The sequence below is a fragment of the Bos javanicus genome, chromosome 5 (assembly GCF_032452875.1).
Source record: "Bos javanicus breed banteng chromosome 5, ARS-OSU_banteng_1.0, whole genome shotgun sequence".
Lineage (NCBI taxonomy): Eukaryota > Metazoa > Chordata > Mammalia > Artiodactyla > Bovidae > Bos > Bos javanicus.
This window is the reverse complement of record NC_083872.1, coordinates 6,567,131-6,585,427: the sequence shown is the minus strand read 5'-3', so window position 1 is coordinate 6,585,427 and position 18,297 is coordinate 6,567,131. Positions and strand designations below refer to the sequence as shown.

Sequence of the window (18,297 nt, the reverse complement as noted above, 5' to 3'; positions counted from 1 at the left end):
TTTCATAACTGGAGGTTGAGCCATGGAAGCACGAGTCAGATGGGACTTCCCTGGTGGTCCAGTGGTTAAGAATCCGCCTGCCCATGCAGGGGATGTGGGTTGGATTCCTGGTCTGGGAAGATTCTATGTGCTGTGGGGCAACTAAGCCCATTCACCACAATTCCTGAGCCTGTGCTCTAGAGCCTGTGCTCCAGAGCATGTGCTCCACAAGAGAAGCCACCGCAATGACAGGCCCCTGCACCCCAACTAGGGAGGAGCCCCTCTCACCCCAACTAGAGAAAAGCCTGTGTGCAGCAGTGAAGACCCAGCACAGCCAAATAAACAAAAATTTAAACAAAACGTCAGACAGATGAGGGTTGAAATACCACCTTCTCTTCTGAGAGACAAGATTTGGGTCCAAGAAGTTTGTGGGGAAGTGTTTCTAGAAAGTAAAGTAAGGATGCAGGGGAAAGAAAGAGAGAAAGGAAAAGAGCCAGTGAAGAAATGGTGCCTATTCCCTTGGGGAACCTTCTGAGCAACCACGTGGAACCCATCTTTGAATTATCCCATCGGAGAACAGGAAGGCTTGTCCCACTAGCTGAAGATGGTGTCAACCTCTCTGCACTTTTGCTTCTGGTGATTCAACTAAGAGTGTCCACGGAGAGTGCCCACGGAGAAGTGAAGAGATGCAGTTGTCCCTACAGGATGGGAGTTGTCACCACAGCTGCAGCAGGTGAGCTCAGAGTGGCAGGGGCTCGGGGGAAGGGGCATTAACAGATTCTGTCACACAGAAGGTGGAGTGAAGCTTGGAGGGTGGGTGTCCCAATATTTCACCCATGAGTTCGGCAGACTTAGCCCCTCCATCACTGGCCTCAAGCACTGGCAGGCTCTGGCCAGTACATTCACAGATAGGGACGCAGAGCTGCATACACTGTGCCTTAGGTGTAGGCGCACCCAGGAGGAAGAGGACGGGGCTCTGGTGGGCTGCTCACTAGCCACGTGTGTCACTTCTCCCTGGGGAGGACGTGAGGCAGGACAGACAGCAGGGGAGGTGAACAGAGTCTTCCATGTGGAGACAGAAGCCCAGGAAATGGAGGGCCCCAACAGAAACCAGTGTATAAAAGCTAATAAGGAAAGAAAGAAAGAAAGGAAATTGTATTATCTTGCTATTTCAGAGTATCAAGGTATTAGTGCAGTTGCTTAATCGTGTCCAACTCTTTGCAACCCCATGGACCGCAGCACACCAGGCCTCCCTGTCCATCACCAACTCCTGGAGTTCACCCAGACTCATGTCCATTGAGTCGGTGATGCCATCCAACCATCTCATCCTCTGTCGTCCCCTTCTCCTCCCGCCTTCAATCTTTCCCAGCATCAGGGTCTTTTCCAAGGAGTCAGTTCTTTGCATCAGGTGGCCAAAGTATTGGAGTTTTAGCTTCAGCATCTGTCCTTTCAATGAACATTCAGGACTGATTTCCTTTAAGAGGAACTGCTTGGATCTCCTTGCAGTCCAAGGGACTCTCAAGAGTCTTCTCCAACACCACAGTTCAAAAGCATCAGTTCTTCAGTGCTAAGTTTTCTCTCTCACATCCATACATGACCCCTGGAAAAACCATAGCCTTGACTAGACGGACCTTTGTTGACAAAGTAATGTCTCTGCTTTTGAATATGCTATCTAGGTTGGTCATAACTTTCCTTCCAAGGAGTAAGCGTCTTTTAATTTCATGGCTGCAGACACAAAGTACAGTTGTAGATAAATATTACCATCCCTAGGTGCTGGCTAGTACGCTAGCATACTTGTAACAATCTTGTGTTTTTTAGCTTACAATGTAAAAAGTCTGATTATAAAAATAACATGTGTGTGTGCATTACCCACTTCAGTCATGTCCTACTCTTTGTGACCACATGGACCATAGCCTGCCAGGCTCCTTCCTCTGTCCATGGGATTCTCCCGGCAAGAGTACTGGAGTGGGTTGCCATTCATTTCTCCAGGGGATCTTCCCGACCCAGGGATTGAACCTGGGTCTCCTGCATTAGAGGCAGATTCTTTACTATCTGAGCCACCAGGTAAACCCTATAAAAGTAACACGTGCCTATTAATATATATCCTCAAATATATCTTCCAAAAAATAGCTCTTAATGGCCACAAAACATTCCGCTAAGCAGCTGCACGGTAATTTGACATCTTAGTCCCCTGGAGTAGGAAATGGCAACCCACTCCAGTATTCTTGCCTGGAAAACAGCATGGAGAAAGGAGCCTGGTAAGCTACAGTCCGTGGGGTTGCAAAGAGTCGAACACAACTGAGTACACACGTGCCCATGCGTGCACCCACATATTTACACACACACACAGGTTGTTTCCACCTTTGCAGTGTTATAATTAACCTGGGGTAAAAATGCTCCTGCACAGATTGTTGCACCCTGAGTCATAACTGCCTACGTGCTCATCCATTTCCCCCAGTGGATAATAAACGTTGTGAGAGACTCTTCCTTTTTTGCCACTGTTCCTTAGTTCCTAGTATTTCCCCTGGCACGTGGTATCTACATATGTAAACGTGTGTTGTGGGAATGAACAAAGGAAATAATTAACAAATACTGGTATTTCCCCACAGAACTCAAGGGGTATTGCAGAAGAACTGAACAAAATAAGATAATCTTCATGAAAGTCCTTTATGTGTTTTAAACCTTATCATCTTTTAATCTGCATTACTTTTACTGTTTTTTATTGCTACCATAAACCAGAGCAATAAGAAAGAGATGTTTGAGAGGCAGGTGTGGGTATGGGTGGGGTCCAATGTGGGGGCAGGGGAGGGGATACACCTTTTCCTGTCCCAGTTGCTGGCAAGCAGGCTTTATTTAATTCTGCCTTGGCAAGGACGAAGCTTTCATCTTAATGGAATCTTCTGCAGGGCAGTTACATAGCTGTTTCAAGGCAGGAAGGAAAAAAGAGAAAAGAGAATGACTGTGTGGGAGAGGAAATTATGGAAGGAAAACATTTTTTCTCATTTTCTACTAAAAGTATGAGTTAGAGACACACAAAGGGGAGTTTATGGAAAGAAATGCAGAATGCAGCAGTGACTCCCTCTGTATGCTTAAGCTCTATGCTTGAGCCCAACAAAAATGTGTATTTACTAAAATCTGGACATAGCGTGCTGTTCCAGGGTACCACACTGTAACCACACTAGAGGTTAGACAGTCTTGGGGTGGTGTGTGTGTTACAGGAGGAGTGATATATTAGGGTAATTTCTGGTTTAAAAGGGCACAAAGGAAACTTTTGGGTGATGGAAATAAGTCCTACCTATGTTGTTTGGATTGGTGGTTACATGGGAGTATACAGTTTTACTCAGCAATTCAAACTGAATGCTTAAGATCTCTGTGCATTTTACTGAATGTAAATTATACCTCAGTTTAAAATATTAAATAACAAGATTTTTTCCGGTAACAAAAATAATATGCATTCATTCCAGAAAGTTTAGAAAATATAGACAACCACAAAAGAAATACAAAAATTACTTGGACTTTCACTGCCCAGAGATAATATGCTTGGGTCATTGTTGTTTGACTTTTCATTGTCACAGCATTCCAGGTACAATGTTACCCAAGATAGCAATAGTTACCATGATATGGATATCGTTAGCTAATGAGCTGGCTGCCTATAAAGTCCATGCCCACCCAAACATCCTCAGCACTCACTCCCATCCCCACCCATCCTGCCAAAGAGCTTGTAGGCAGCTTTTCCCTGAGTGTTGGATGTAAACATCCGCAAACGTCATGGAAACTGAATCATAGTGGTCTGTGGAGTTTTTAAAAACAAGGTATGTTTCATAAAGTCAGTGACCATAGTGTTGGAAAACTGCTGGGTCACGTAAAACCAAGGAAAAGGAGGCGTTAGACTCGATTGATGTGCACGTACGGAGAGAAAATAAGCAAGGATGATGATAAGCCCTTCAAAGGAGAATGATCATCAAAGACTGAAAAAAGCCTTTGGAAAATAAAAAAGCCCTCAAATTATTTTTGTTACAGAAGTTTTGATACTACCACAAATTTCAGATGTTAAGTGGGGAAGAAGGTTGTATAATACAGTCGTTCAATTTTTGTCCAAAAGAAAAGCCAAAAATATCAGTATTTTAAAAGTTAATTCTCAATGAAATGTTAAAAAAGAACTATTTCCTGTAACACAGTTTCACAAATATTACTGTGCATAGGGATCACGTGAAAATCTTGTTAAATTACAAATTATGATTTGGTTAGATCAGAGAAGGGGCCCCGGACTCTGCGTGTCTAACAATCTCCCATGAATGCTGATATGGTTAGTGTCTGGACCTTACTTTGAACACCAGGACTGTAAAACTGTGATTTAAGTAGATTCACTTTAAGCGGCCTGTCTTCAATTCTCATTAGCTTTGAGTATTGAGAAAGACTTCCCAGCTATTTCTAATTTAAATGTCCTAGGTATACACAATACATGGTTCTCACGTTATAAACAAAGTCATCTGGACAACTTGTTTAAGCATAGATTGTTGGGCCCCACAAAAGCTTCTCTCTTGGTAAATCTGGGGTGGGGTCTGAGAATCTGCCCTCCTAACTTGTTCCCAGGTGATGTTAAGGTGCTAGTCCTCTGGCCATACTCCATGAAACACTGGTTTAGAATGATTGTAAATAACTTCTAGGGGGTTGCTTCCAACACCGAAAGGACACGTTCTGTTACACTTGCAAAACAAAGAGTATGATAGAAATTGTTATGTATCATATGAACAGGCCCAAACACCTAACTGAATGTTCCTAGTATCAATGCTTACTGAACTCCGTGATCCAGGTCACTGTCCAAGGATTCAACTTGACCTTGTGTGTGTGGGTTAGTGGTCACCACCTGTTTTGACTGTAAAACATCTTGTATACTATTAATTATGTTTCTAAAGAGAGCAATAAGACTACCTGTGTTAGATCTGCTCAGATTTTCAATTGCTTTATTTCACTTTGGCTCACAAAGGATTCCCTCTCACTTTACACGTAATGGACCTGCAAAATATGCCCATGTTTCTATTAGTATAAATGGCTCACTACACAGTTTCTTTGTATGGATTCTTTCAGGCAATCCTCTTATTTTGAGAGGATTACTTAGTTCAAATCAGATAATACAACCTGTAAATCCACTTCCTGTATTTGTAACCTGCAATATAAGACAATTGGCAAAAAAGGAACAAACAGTTTAAGGCTCCAGTACAAATGCCTTTGCTCCGAGGAACTCCCACTCAGAATACTGTAAACCTTTCGTCTCTTAGTTAAACAGTGTATTTCTATATACTTCTATAAACAGTGTATCACCTGACTGCATTTTCACCAGCATGCAGGTTTGCTGTTGGTTCAGAGTAATAAAATGGGACAGTGTCGGATGGCCCAGAAGGACGAAGAGTCGTGGTTCAGCCCTCTGGCTCTAAAACCAGCTGTTCTAGCCTAGACCCTGGCTCCACCTCCTCCCGTACACTCTGTGGTCTTCAGCAAGTGACTAGATCACTCTGTGCCTCCGTTTTCTCATCAGTAAAATGGGAGTAATAATAATAGAACATATTTCACAGCGTGATCATGAAACTCAGATAAGTTAATATGAGTAAGGTATGTAGAGCAGTTCCTGGCACAAATTAAGAATGTAATAAGCGTCAACTATTTTATTACGTCCTGAACACTGCACTGAAAGCCAGAAGACCTGGATTGTAGCTTTTAAGTGACTTGTGCAGTTGCTCTAAGCTCCCATTTTATCATGGAGATAAGTGTGGTTACCCAGCCCCCCTCCCTGGGCAGGATCTGGAGAGAAATGAAATACAGACATTCACAGAACCACGGGTTAGAGGTAACATCAGGTATGCATCTCGCCTAGGAATTGGTGATTTTCTTTTTTTTTTGTAAAAGACTAAATAATAAATATTTTAGGCTTTCTAGGTCGTAAGCCTCTGTCACAGCTACCCGACCCTGCCACTGTTGCATAAAACAGCCATAGACAATATAGAAACAAATGGGCGTGGATGTGTTCTAATCAAACTTGATTTATGGACACTGAATGATTTTCACATAAATTTTACATGATGTGAAAACTTCTTTTGATTTCTTTCAAACCATTAAATTGGCAATTCTTAGCACAAAAACAAGCAGTGAGCTGAAACTGACCTGCAAGCCATGGTTTGCCAGCCCTGCTCTAGTTCAACGCCTGGCCTGTAACTGACATAGCGGTAGAATCACACACACAGCTGCTTTACAAACCAAAAGTCAGTAGATATAATCTTTTGGCAACTTTGTTTGTTCTCCACCACTGCTTGAGGACCAGCATCTCTTGCCCTATTATCACATCTGTGCTTTTCCAGGAGCTAAGGAATCGGGGACCTGGCGTTATCTAAAGCTTTGATTTCATCTGTAAGTCTTTTACCTAAGCCTTGTTTTATTTCCTTATTTTTCAATAAAATGTTAAGAATCTTTTTTAAATTGCTTAAGCAAATTGTGTAATTTAAATTACTTTAAATTACTTAAGTAAATATTTTACTTCAATATTAAGTAAAAAAATAAATAAATAATGCTCATTGTAAAATTTTCAGAAAATACAGAAAAGCAGGAATAATGAGGTGGCTCTCTCATAGTCATTCCATGCAATCAGATCATGCTTAGTTATGTTGCCCACCTCCCACTTTGAGAGCCAGTTCCTTTATTAAAAAAAAAAGAAGAAATAAAGCAGCAATCAAGTAGTTAGATTTTCTCTGCCATCTGTCAGCATTACATCATTTTCTTGCTCCAAACATAATGTTTTTTTCTTTCACTGAATTGTTTTTATTATCCTCAACTTCAGATGGTTCTATACTTTCTCCTTCCTGAGCTTTTCCCTTCATATGTGTGATAGTTAGGCACGCCCCTTTATATCAGCATATATCTCAACAGAGCCCTCTCTGTTTGACCACATGCATTTTTAAAAATATTTTCTTCCTCATCAGCTTTATTTGTGATTGTGATTTCTTATAACCTGTGTTTCCCTAGGCACACCAACCTATGGAAAAAGTGAAACTATATTACAATAATAAGCAGGACTGTTTCTGACTTTGACCCACACCTCTATTTGGGACATCTGCTGCAGTCCATGGGGTCTCGAAGAGTCAGACACAACTGAGCGACTTCACTTTCATGGATTGGAGAAGGAAATGGCAACCCACTCCAGTGTTCTTGCCTGGAGAATCCCAGGGACAGCGGAGCCTGGTGGGCTGCCGACTGTGGGGTCACACAGAGTCGGACACGACTGAAGCGACTTAGTAGTAGTGGTAGTAGTAGTAGTAGTAGTAGTAGTAGTAGTAGCTATTCTCAAAGCCTCATCCAGGTGCCTTCAGGAAGCTCATGGATGATCAGACAGGTGCTTATGAGCGAGTCATGTCAGTTCCCAGCCGTGTCTGCCACGATCCTCTCCTACCCTGGCCCCCATCCGTGGCACTTGCTGCCAAAGCCGCTGCTTCCCATGAAGGGGCTTGCTGGTGCCTGACCACCGCCCCTCCTGCAGGGGCAATCCACCTTGAGGATACTGTCTTCTGAAGCTGCCAACTATTAAAGTCTCTCCTGCTCTTAAAGCTGGTTCCCACTGTTACTGAGCGATGAGGCCTCTGTTGTTGCCTCAGCCATCAGGGCTGCTTATAGAATGTTACAGTTGGGGGCGGGGAAGTTTTTAGAGTTCTGAAAGCTCCGAGGCCTTGTGGACCAAAGCAGGATCAGAGCTTTTCTCCCTGGTATGTTAGCATCAACAGAGGACGAGAAGCAGAATAGGACTGTCTTGTGATCCTGGTATCTTACATAATTTATTGAAGCAGAGCTCTCGTTTCTTGTCTTCCTCTCTGGTGTATGAACCAGAGGCTAGTTCAGAGAGACAGACACCGTGTGGTCCTGGTCTTCCCTCCCATCTGGCCAGTTACTGGTCCAAACTTAAGAGCCCTCCATTCTCCCCGTTTAGAATGAATTCTCTGCCAGGAGACCCCTGGCCCTGACACTACACATGTGGCATATCTGAATGCCAGTGGGGATCAAAACGGAGATTCAAGCCAGAATCATGCCGGCTCATCAGACTCCCACCCTCCCTCAGCTGTTCTCGCTCTTCTTAATCTGCTGTCCACTTTAAATGATGTTGGTCGGAAAACCAGTTATCTTTACTCTGGGCTTTTAGAAATCTGTTTTCTAAAGTCTCCCATATGTTTTGGTAGTGGACACCTGCTGTTTTTGCAAGTCTCCTCAAGAACATTTCTCCATAAATTCTGCCTTCACCCTACTACATCACCAGTTTCCTCTCCCCATTGAATCATTCTATCAATAAATAAAAAAGACAAGAAACCGGGATTTCCCTGGTGGTCTGGTGGCTAAGACTCTGCTTCCAATGTAGGGGGCCTGGGTTTGACCCCTGGTCAGGGACCTAGATAAACTCCTGCCACAGGTAGGAGTTTGCATGCTCCAGTGAAGACTGAGGGTCTTGCATGCTGCAACTAAGACTTGAAACAGCAAAATAAGTAAATAAATATTTTTTTAAAAAACAGTTTCTCTTGATATCCCTCTTCTAGTTACTATCCCATTTCTCTGCTCCTTCTTATGGCAAAACATGTGGAAATAAACTGTGTTGTATTTGTTTTTAACATTTATTGTTTTTAACATTTATAGTCTCCAAATGCCTTTCTTCTCATTCTCTTTTGAAGAGACTCCAATAGGGTTTTTTTTTTTTTTTCCACCTTACACCATTTAAACTGCTCAAGTCAAGGCCTCCGTAGAGTTAAATCCAAAGGTCAGTCATTTTCACTTGACCTCCCTTCATTTGACAGAGTGATCTCTTTCTCCTTGAAGCATTGGATTCCCTTTGCTTCCAGGATTTCTCATTCTCTTCAGCCCTTATCAAGATTGGCTGCTGCTTCTCAGCCTCCAGTCTCCTTGGCTAATTTCTTATCATTACCCTAATGTCTAAACACTGAAGTACCTCGCTCTTGGAACTGTTGATCTTCCACACTCTCCTTCAGTGGTCTTATCCAGTGTTATGGTATTAAATACCACCTACAGGAACTTGCCTGGTAGCCCAGTGGTTAAGAATCTGCTTTGCAATGCAGGGGACACAGATTTGATCCCTAGTCAGGGAATTAAGGTCCCACATGCTATGGAGCAACTAAGCCCGCACTGCAACAAAAGATCCCGTGGGACGCGACTAAGATCTAATGCCGCCAAGTAAATAAATATTTGAGCTTCCCTGGTGGCTCAGTTGGTAAAGAATCTGCCTGCAATGCAGGAGACCCTGGTTCTATCCCTGGAGTGGGAAGATCCCCTGGAGAAGGGAATGGCTACCCACTCCAGTATTCTTGCCTGGAGAATCCCATGGACAGAGGAGCCTGGTGGGCCACAGTCCATGGGGTTGCAAAGAATCAGACACAACTGAGTGACGAATAGGACAGGGACCACCTATATACTAATAACTCTGTAGCCAGGGACTCTCACTCGAATCCCATGCTCATACATTCTACTGCCTGTCAACACCTCCAATTTGAATCCTGAAAGTGCCTCACATTTAATATGTCTTCAGTGGAACTCCTGTTCCCCGAGACCTGTTGCTTCCACAGTTTTCTGCATCTCAGTTAATGACAACTCCAGGCTTCCAATCACCCTGCTCAAAAATCTCAGTTATCCTTGATACTTTCCCTCACTTCCCTCCCACCCCGCCCCAAATCCACTGCCTTGAAAATATTTCCAGCATCTGACCTCTTTTAAGCAGGTCCACTGCTATCATCTTGGTCTAAACCATTAGTATCTCTAATCTGGATTGTTACACTAATCTCTTACCTAATCTCCTGCTTTCTCCCTTTGATCTACATTTTAAAATGTCAACTAGAGCATGTCACCAACCTGCTCAAGCACTCCAGTAGCTTCTCAACTCAGAGTAAAATCAGAATCAGTAGCCTACGAGACATTTTACAGTCTTTGACCTCATCTGCTCTCCCCTGGCTCACTCACACATGCACTGCTCTTTTCTTTCCCTTTCACCCAGATATTCAGAGAGTTCATTGTCTTGTCTGCTGTGGCTCACATGTCCCCTTCTCAGTGATAACCCTGCATAAACTTGCAGCACCCTTCTTGCCAGCAATCTCCGTTCCTCTTACATGTACTGTTCTATTTTTCTTCGCAGCACACATAATCACCTGGACTATGGCGTGTTTTTTTTTGTTTAAACACTTATTTATTTGGTTGTGCTGGGTCTTGGTTGTGCCGGGTCTTCGTTGCGGCACGTGGAACCTTCTAACTGTGGCGTGTGAACTCCCAGCTGCAGCATGCGTGACCCAGTCCCCTGACCAGGGTTCAAACCAGGCCCTTTGCACTGGGGGCTCAGAGTCTTAGGTACTGGACCACTACCAAGTCCCGCAACATAGTTTATTAATGCAGCTGTTTGTTGTTTTTCTCCCTCACCCCAACTGGAATGTAATGTCCTATAGAGCAGGAACTTCTTCTATATTATTCACTGTTATATATACCTGAATATAAAATAGGCATACATACATTCAGTCCAGTTCAGTTGCTCAGTCATCTCCGACTCTTTGCGACCCCATGGACTGCAGCATGCCAGGCCTCCCTGTCCATCACCAACTCCCGGAGTAGGCACTCAGTAAATATTTTTGTTGAATGAATGAATGAATGAATCCCTAACACCTTCGATTCTTAGCGGGGACCCTTACTTTTCCTTCATGGAACCATTCCTTTGCAGTTGATTTGTGCCAACTTTACCTCCTCAGCTTCAGACCTAACACATTCCTAGGATGTACCTATTCCCAGCCCCCATTCAGGTCACATAATTGATGTAGGGATGGGCCCAGAGCACAAGTTTTTCCAGTGACGCTCAAATTCAAGACTTCTTGGAAACTACTGGGGAAAAGACGTTCTTTTCTAATGAGGTTGATTGCCTCATAGGACATAAGCTCAGAGTTATTAGAGATCATCTTGCCACTGCGAGAGGTGACCCTGTCTTGAGAATGAAGTCAGAACCCAGGAAAACAAATAACACCAACAGGGAAATACTGATTCCTGGTGACTTCATTTGAAAACCTGGATCCAACTGTGCCTGAGCCAATTGGAATTGGATTCCCACCACTTACAACTAAAAACTTACAACTCAAACTCCACTCCCAGTGTCCAGCTCTGATATGATATGACCTCTTGATATTTTTTCTTGATATTCTTATAGCTTTTACATACCAGTTTTTCCTTATTAGTAAAAGTCATATCTAGAATATCTAGTCCCCCTAATTGCTACCTCTGTCTTCTAAGGAATGAAATTATCATGGAGATAAGCAAAGAAATTTTCAAATTCTCTGCTTTTAATAAAATGGAACCTTGGAATAGTTTCAGGTCCTCCTCTGTTGCTAGTCTCTGTGACAGTGTGATAGCTAGAACTCAAAAAGCAGGTTCTAGAACACTTATCTGGTTAGATGGCATGCAGCATACTCCTATAAAAATACTGTTTTCAGTTTCCGCTTTTCATACTGAACAAAATTAATTTCATTATCTCTAGCCTTGGGTTTCTTGATCTCCTAGGTGAACTTTATTTATTAAGTCAGGAGATATTTCTTAAAATCCAGACTCCATACCAGGTACTTTTCTAGGTCCTAGAATGTAAAAATAAATTTTTATGCCTAACATTATCTTGTACACATGGTAGGTATTCAGCAAACATTTGTTAAGTTAGTAAATAAGTGGATGCATTCATGTGTAGACCTTCTTGAGTATTCATTGCATCTCTTTCCTTTGAACAAGGTTTGCCGTTCTGTTGATATATGTTAATTCACTCTAACAAGTCTTGGCAGGGATGATAATAACTTAACATTGATAAAGTAGAATACATATAATGTTTTATTTGTTGATATATTATCATTATTCTAGTTGGTAATCTTCAAGTGGATAGGAACAAAAACTGACTGAAGTTAACTGACATAAAAGGGTGAACAATAAAATTGTTATTGTATATAACAATAAAAGTGTTGTCATGTCAATTCAAGAATACCCATAAGGAATTGCTATAATAGGAAGCGCCAGGGAGGAGTCCTGGATTTAAGACATTTCTGAGGACATCAACAGCAGGAATTCATGAACTCGACTCACTGGTGTTCCACGTGAGTGCTTCCTTCACTTGTACTGTGGTCGGCTGGCCACTCTTGGTTTAAGCAGCCCATGGCCAGAGTCACAGAAGCATGACATTAAGAGGCAATTGGCACACAACTGTGGGGAAAACCACAGGCAGTGGTGAAGACCAGGGTTAATTTAAGCCTTATTTAAAGGGGAGTATCAATCATTGCCATGTGGGCCTATGGATCTATTGTTACCACATATCTGATTTTTCACAAGAAGTTGGAAATCCTGGGTAAAACTTAAGTTCTGAAGGATGGCAATGAAGGGAAGGAAGGAAGGAAAGAGGAAAGAAGGAAGGGAGGGAAGAAGGACGAGAGAGAAATAGAGAAAGAAACAGTACTACATGGGCAAACACTGCTCAGGCTTGTGTGAAAAAAATGAGTTAACGTATCAGGCCTGACTGCTTTTTCTTAGAAAGGCCTCCTACCTACATAGCTGACCCTTGGCTGGCATCTAGGAACTTGAATTTTGCTCCCAGCTTTCCCAGAACCGGTAATAATGACTCACTGGGCTAAACTGTTTTTGCAAACAATATGGCTTGTGCCCAGCACCTGCCTTCCTTCTGGGAGTATGGGATTTTCGTATGTGCCTGGCAAAGCCTGCCCACGTGACTAGCCGCCGGTAAAACCTTGGGCGCTAAATCTCGGAGAATCTTCTTGGCTGGCAGCATTTCTCATGTGTTGTCACCATTTACTGCTGGGGCAGTTGAGCATGTCCTGTGTGACTCCGTGGAGAGGACCCTTCAAAACTTGCTGATCTGGCTTTGTATCCTTTGCCGTGAGAAGTCATCGCCATGAGTATGACTATATGCTGAATCATTGAACTTGGGGGTAGTCTCGGAGACTCCCGATACAAAGTTAAACGAAACATCTCTAAGCCAAATCCAGCCCACAGGGCTTACTTTTCAACTTCTAATCTAGGAATTACCATTGGCAGTAGAGCAATGACCCCAAAACAGAGCATTTTTGCATGGCTTATCTCATTTAATCTTCACAACACTACACAATAAACTTTTTATGACCCCAATTTATGCATGAGGAAACTGAGACTCGAGAGCCTGCACAAAGTCACTTAACCTGTAGGTGGAAGAGGCAGGACTCAAGCACAGCTAAATCCCATTTTATTTCCATACTGCCTCTATGAAATTACGTTTTCCCCCTCAGGTTAAAATTTCAAGATCATTTTGTTTATTTCCCATTTCCTACTTGTAGCATTAACATCTCAGAGCTGAAAGTATTCTTATTCCTCCTCTTCTTTATCATATCTGCTTCTCTCTTACCCCATGCCAACCTTCTCTTCCTGTCCGCATTGAATAAGGCTTTCTGAGCCGAGAGGGAAGGAAGATGGAAATGGGCAAGGAAAGGGAGGGCTAACCTGGCAGCTTGGCCAGATTTTGCTGGCCTGTCAGTAGTCCCAATAACAGGGTCTGAAGTGGTGTGGGGAATGCAGGGTTAACCCGTGCTGGGGTCCACATCAAAGAATGGATGTTACTATTGTTACCACCTTTCTGACTATTGGAGAAGGAAATGGCAACCCACTCCAGTATTCTTGCCTAGAGAATCCCATGGACAGAGGAGCCTGGTAGGCTATAGACCATGGGGTCGTAAAGAGTCGGACACGACTGAGCAACTTCACTTTCACTTTCACTTTCTGACTATGGCGGTATTTGTCAGAGGGGCAGCGGAAGTTTTTCCAGAGGGATCTATAGTTGTTCCAGGGGTTCGAAGCAGAATCTCATTCACATCTGAGGAGCAGTGGCATAGTTTGGGTATCAAGATAAGAGGGGAGAAATGTATAGGCAGATTGTTAAGGTAATAGCTGGGGTCCGTGACTGAGTTATATTCTTAGGAAAAATTGTTATAAAAGTCAGGAAGCCAGGAAGAAGCCCTCTCCTAAGATCTGAACTCATAGAGTCAAAGTTAAGAAGGGGAACTGCAACTCGATGGTTGAGCAAGTACTCCAGAGTTCTCCTTTGGTCCCCTGAATATCTAGCTTAAAACAGCAAGACTAATTCCAGCCCCTTTCTCTAAGTGGCATTGTGGCTGAGGCTAGAATTGTGTTCATAGAGCCACACACCTGTGTGTGGGCAGAACTGAACATGGTAGGGACTGCACAATTCTTATCTGAGGAATAAATCCAGATAAGTTTGTCTGGGTTTGTAATACTTATACACCTCTCTGGAAAGACTCAGCGACGTACATATGAGCTCTAATGATACCCAGAGAGATGCCATTTCAATGAACTCCTGAGGCTACACACTTGTAGAGTTCCATTACTAGTATACATGGTTATTCCCTTACCAAACGGCACTATGGGTATTTTGGCACTCGTCTCTGAGTTAGGAGTATCGGGCTTGTGAGCACCCTGTCCGATTGTGTATCCACTAATACTTGCTGATATTACACGTGCCTCATGGTGACTGCGGAGAAGGCAATGGCACCCCACTCCGGTGTTCTTGCCTGGAGAATCCCAGGAATGTCGGAGCCTGGTGGGCTGCCGTCTATGGGGTCGCACAGAGTCGGACACGATTGGAGCGACTTAGCGGCAGCAGCAGCAGCACGGTGACTGTGCAGTCCCAGTGACTGACATCTATGGAGCATTTACTCTGTCGTCTGCATGGTTATGTTTACACGATCAACTCATCTCTGCTCACAACAATGCTATGGAGTAGGCATCACTTTTTCAAAAGTAATTTTATTTATTTTGGCTATGCTGGGTCTTTGCTTCAGCAAGCGGTCTTCTCACTGTGGTGGCTTCTCTTGTGGAGCAAAGGCGCTAGGAAGTGAGAGCTTCGGTGGCTGAGGCTCCGCAGCTCTAGAGCACAGGCTCAGGAGTTGTGGGGCATGCGCTTAGTTGCTCTGCAGCATGTGGGATCTTCCCAAACCAGGGATGGAACCCACATCTCCTGTGCTGGCAGGCAGATTCTTTACCACTGTGCCACCAGGGAAGCTCAGATACCACTTTTATATCCACTTTACAGGGAGGAAACCAACTTTTAGTTGTACCTGGAAATGTTCTTCGCTTCAACCAATGAACAGTTTAGAGTTAAGACGTATTCAAATATAAACCACCAGTCACACTGTCTCCCCACACATTCACCCAAAGCCTGCCTTTATCCTGATATCGATTTCCACTCTTTGTTTCAGTTGGCATCCAAGCTACTCTGCTGCCACCTGTTGACCAGAGCAGAGAACTGCCTGACTCAGTATCTTATTTCTCCTTCTGGGAGTGGTTCTGGGAGTCAGTGAAAGTCTGTCTTACATTCCACTTATTCCTAGTTTTAAAATGCCCATTTTATTCCATACAACACTTAATGCATATCATTTACATCTAAAGAAGAGATGGTCATGAGATTGATCCATGTAAGTAAAATACTTACTCTAAGAAGTGTAGTCCATACATCGTAAAATTTCAGTAGTTCCATATACTGAATGGGTTTCTTTGCTGTAGAGAATCCAAGTGGAATGAGCAATGGAGATGTGCAACAAGTTTTCTTGAAGGAAAAAAGATGACACTGTATCCATTTAGCTTTCTGTCCCCTCTGCACTTCACATTCTTCTCCTGCACTGTCTGAGGTCCATAGTGTTAGACTGTCTCTAAGCTGTTGCGTGATGAGGGTGTTTTTGTCTGAGTCTTCATTCAGTACGTCAGATTCCATCATGGCTTCACCAAAAGTGGTTTCAGCCAGTATGCAGGCGAACTCTGCGTTACTCAGGATTTCACAGTAAACTACAGAAGAGCTAAGAGCCAGCCCAAGGTCGATTGGGTGAGTAGGTTGCATTTCTGCTTTATTGACTATGCCAAAGCCTTTGACTGTGTGGATCACAATAAACTGTGGAAAATTCTGAAAGAGATGGAAATACCAGACCACCTGATCTGCCTCTTGAGAAATTTGTATGCAGGTCAGGAAGCAACAGTTAGAACTGGACGTGGAACAACAGACCGGTTCCAAATAGGAAAAGGCGTACATCAAGGCTGTATATTGTCACCCTGCTTATTTAACTTATATGCAGAGTACATCATGAGAAATGCTGGACTGGAAGAAACACAAGCTGGAATCAAGATTGCTGGGAGAAATATCAATAACCTCAGATATGCAGATGACACCACGCTTATGGCAGAAAGTGAAGAGGAACTAAAAAGCCTCTTGATGAAAGTGAAAGTAGAGAGTGAAAAACTTGGCTTAAAGCTCAACATTCAGAAAACAAAGATCATGGCATCCGGTCCCATCACTTCATGGGAAATAGATGGGGAAACAGTGGAAACAGTGTCAGACTTTCTTTTTGTGGGCTCCAAAATCACTGCAGATGGTGACTGCAGCCATGAAATTAAAAGATGCTTACTCCTTGGAAGGAAAGTTATGACAAACCTAGATAGCATGTTCAAAAGCAGAGACATTACTTTGCCAAAAAAGGTTCATCTAGTCAAGGCTATGGTTTTTCCTGTGGTCATGTATGGATGTGAGAGTTGGACTGTGAAAAAGGCTGAGCGCCGAAGAATTGATGCTTTTGAACTGTGGTGTTGGAGAAGACTCTTGAGAGTCCCTTGGACTGCAAGGAGATCCAACCAGTCCATTCTGTAGGAGATCAGCCCTGGGATTTCTTTGGAGGGAATGATGCTAAAGCTGAAACTCCAGTACTTTGGCCACCTCATGTGAAGAGTTGACTCATTGGAAAAGACTCTGATGCTGGGAGGGATTGGGGGCAGGAGGAGAAGGGGACAACAAAGGATGGGATGGCTGGATGGCATCACTGACTCGATGGACTTGAGTGTGAGTGAACTCCGGGAGTTGGTGATGGACAGGGAGGCCTGGTGTGCTGCAATTCATGGGGTCGCAAAGAGTCGGACACGACTGAGCGACTCATCTGATCTGATCTGATTTCATGTTCATATCTAATGCCTTCTGGGAAGCTCCTTGGGAATCGTCTATAGTTTGTTTTTGATAATCACCTTATGGAAGTAGTCTCCATTTTCAGGTAAAAGATCACTCTCTGGATTAGCCGCATTGGCTATGGCATTAGTTATCCAGCAATCTCAGGGCGGTGGTATAGGTGGTTCTCAGTTCAGACTCTGCTTTTCCCCAGTAGTTCTTAATCAGCTGCAATTCTTGTCAGAAGGATTTGTTTTTTGCTCACAGCTCAATATAACTCTCCAGGTAGACCTGTGTCCCCGAGGGTGTCCTTGTACCCCCCTTTCCCAGAGTAGGTTGTGTTCTCATTGGATAGCTCCAGTGGGTTTTCATCTTGGTTTTCAGCCAGAGCTGTGGTTTTGTCAGAATCACCGAAGTTTCAGCTAGCTGTCAGAGGTCTCACAAGAAACAAGTTAAACCTATTTCCATCCACTGTTCAGCCACAGAAAGAGAATAGTATCTGGGCAGTTGCTCACACCAGTTGCCAAAGGGGTAACCCTGACAGGGCCGAAACTCTGGCCTCACTGTATTAGTAAGAATTATGTTACTGGGCCCTGCCAAAACCTGCAAAACTCTCCGTCCAGCCACTAGACGGGAATTAACCATGATGTACATTAACTTTGAGGCTTCCGTGGTCCCAATTCCCTACTCCAGGCACTCGAGGGACACCAAGTGAGACAGGAAGGATGGCATAGCTGTCAGCTGCTCTGAGCTTGAGTCTTCAGCACTTTCCCTATACTATTCTCCAAGTAGTTTCTAGGAAGAAAAAAAAAGAAATGTCTCCTTTATTCAAGCGTTCCTCCTTCTATCCCATTATTTTCAGCAATGGCAGAGCCGAAGGTTACCTGGGGAATTGCTCACCGCATAATTTCATCAGTGTCCTCATCCCCAATTCTTTAATGGTGACCTTTGACATTTCCTCAGTCTGATTGATATACTGTGCTTTATAAAATCCGGAGAAGGCAATGGCACCCCACTCCAGTACTCTTGCCTGGAAAATCCCATGGACGGAGGAGCCTGGTAGGCTGCAGTCCATGGGGTCGCTAAGAGTCAGACACGACTGAGCGATTTCACTTTCACTTTTCACTTTCGTGCATTGGAGAAGGAAATGGCAACCCGCTCCAGTGTTCTTGCCTGGAGAATCCCAGGGATGGGGGAGCCTGGTGGGCTGCTGTCTCTGGGGTCGCACAGAGTCAGACACGACTGAAGCAACTTAGCAGCAGCAGCAGCTTTATAAAATCAGCTTTAAG

The 18,297-nt window shown here is 43.6% G+C and overlaps 1 protein-coding gene across 12 annotated transcripts in view; it reads right to left on the bottom strand.

Annotated features, from left to right (window-relative positions):
- Positions 1-653: 653 nt before the first annotated feature.
- LOC133247146 (uncharacterized) overlaps positions 654-18,297 on the bottom strand; it is a 77,635-nt gene continuing 59,991 nt past the window's right edge. For 5 of the 12 annotated variants that reach the window (XM_061415577.1, XM_061415585.1, XM_061415592.1 and 2 more), the window contains 2 exons: positions 4,912-4,995; positions 654-2,898 (listed from right to left, as the gene is read on the bottom strand). The gene's annotated coding sequence lies outside the window, so the exon portion shown is untranslated. Of the gene's footprint in view, positions 2,899-4,911; positions 4,996-10,126; positions 12,229-18,297 lie in introns of those variants that run through there. The other 7 variants (XM_061415578.1, XM_061415593.1, XM_061415581.1 and 4 more) reach the window with 4 other exon arrangements.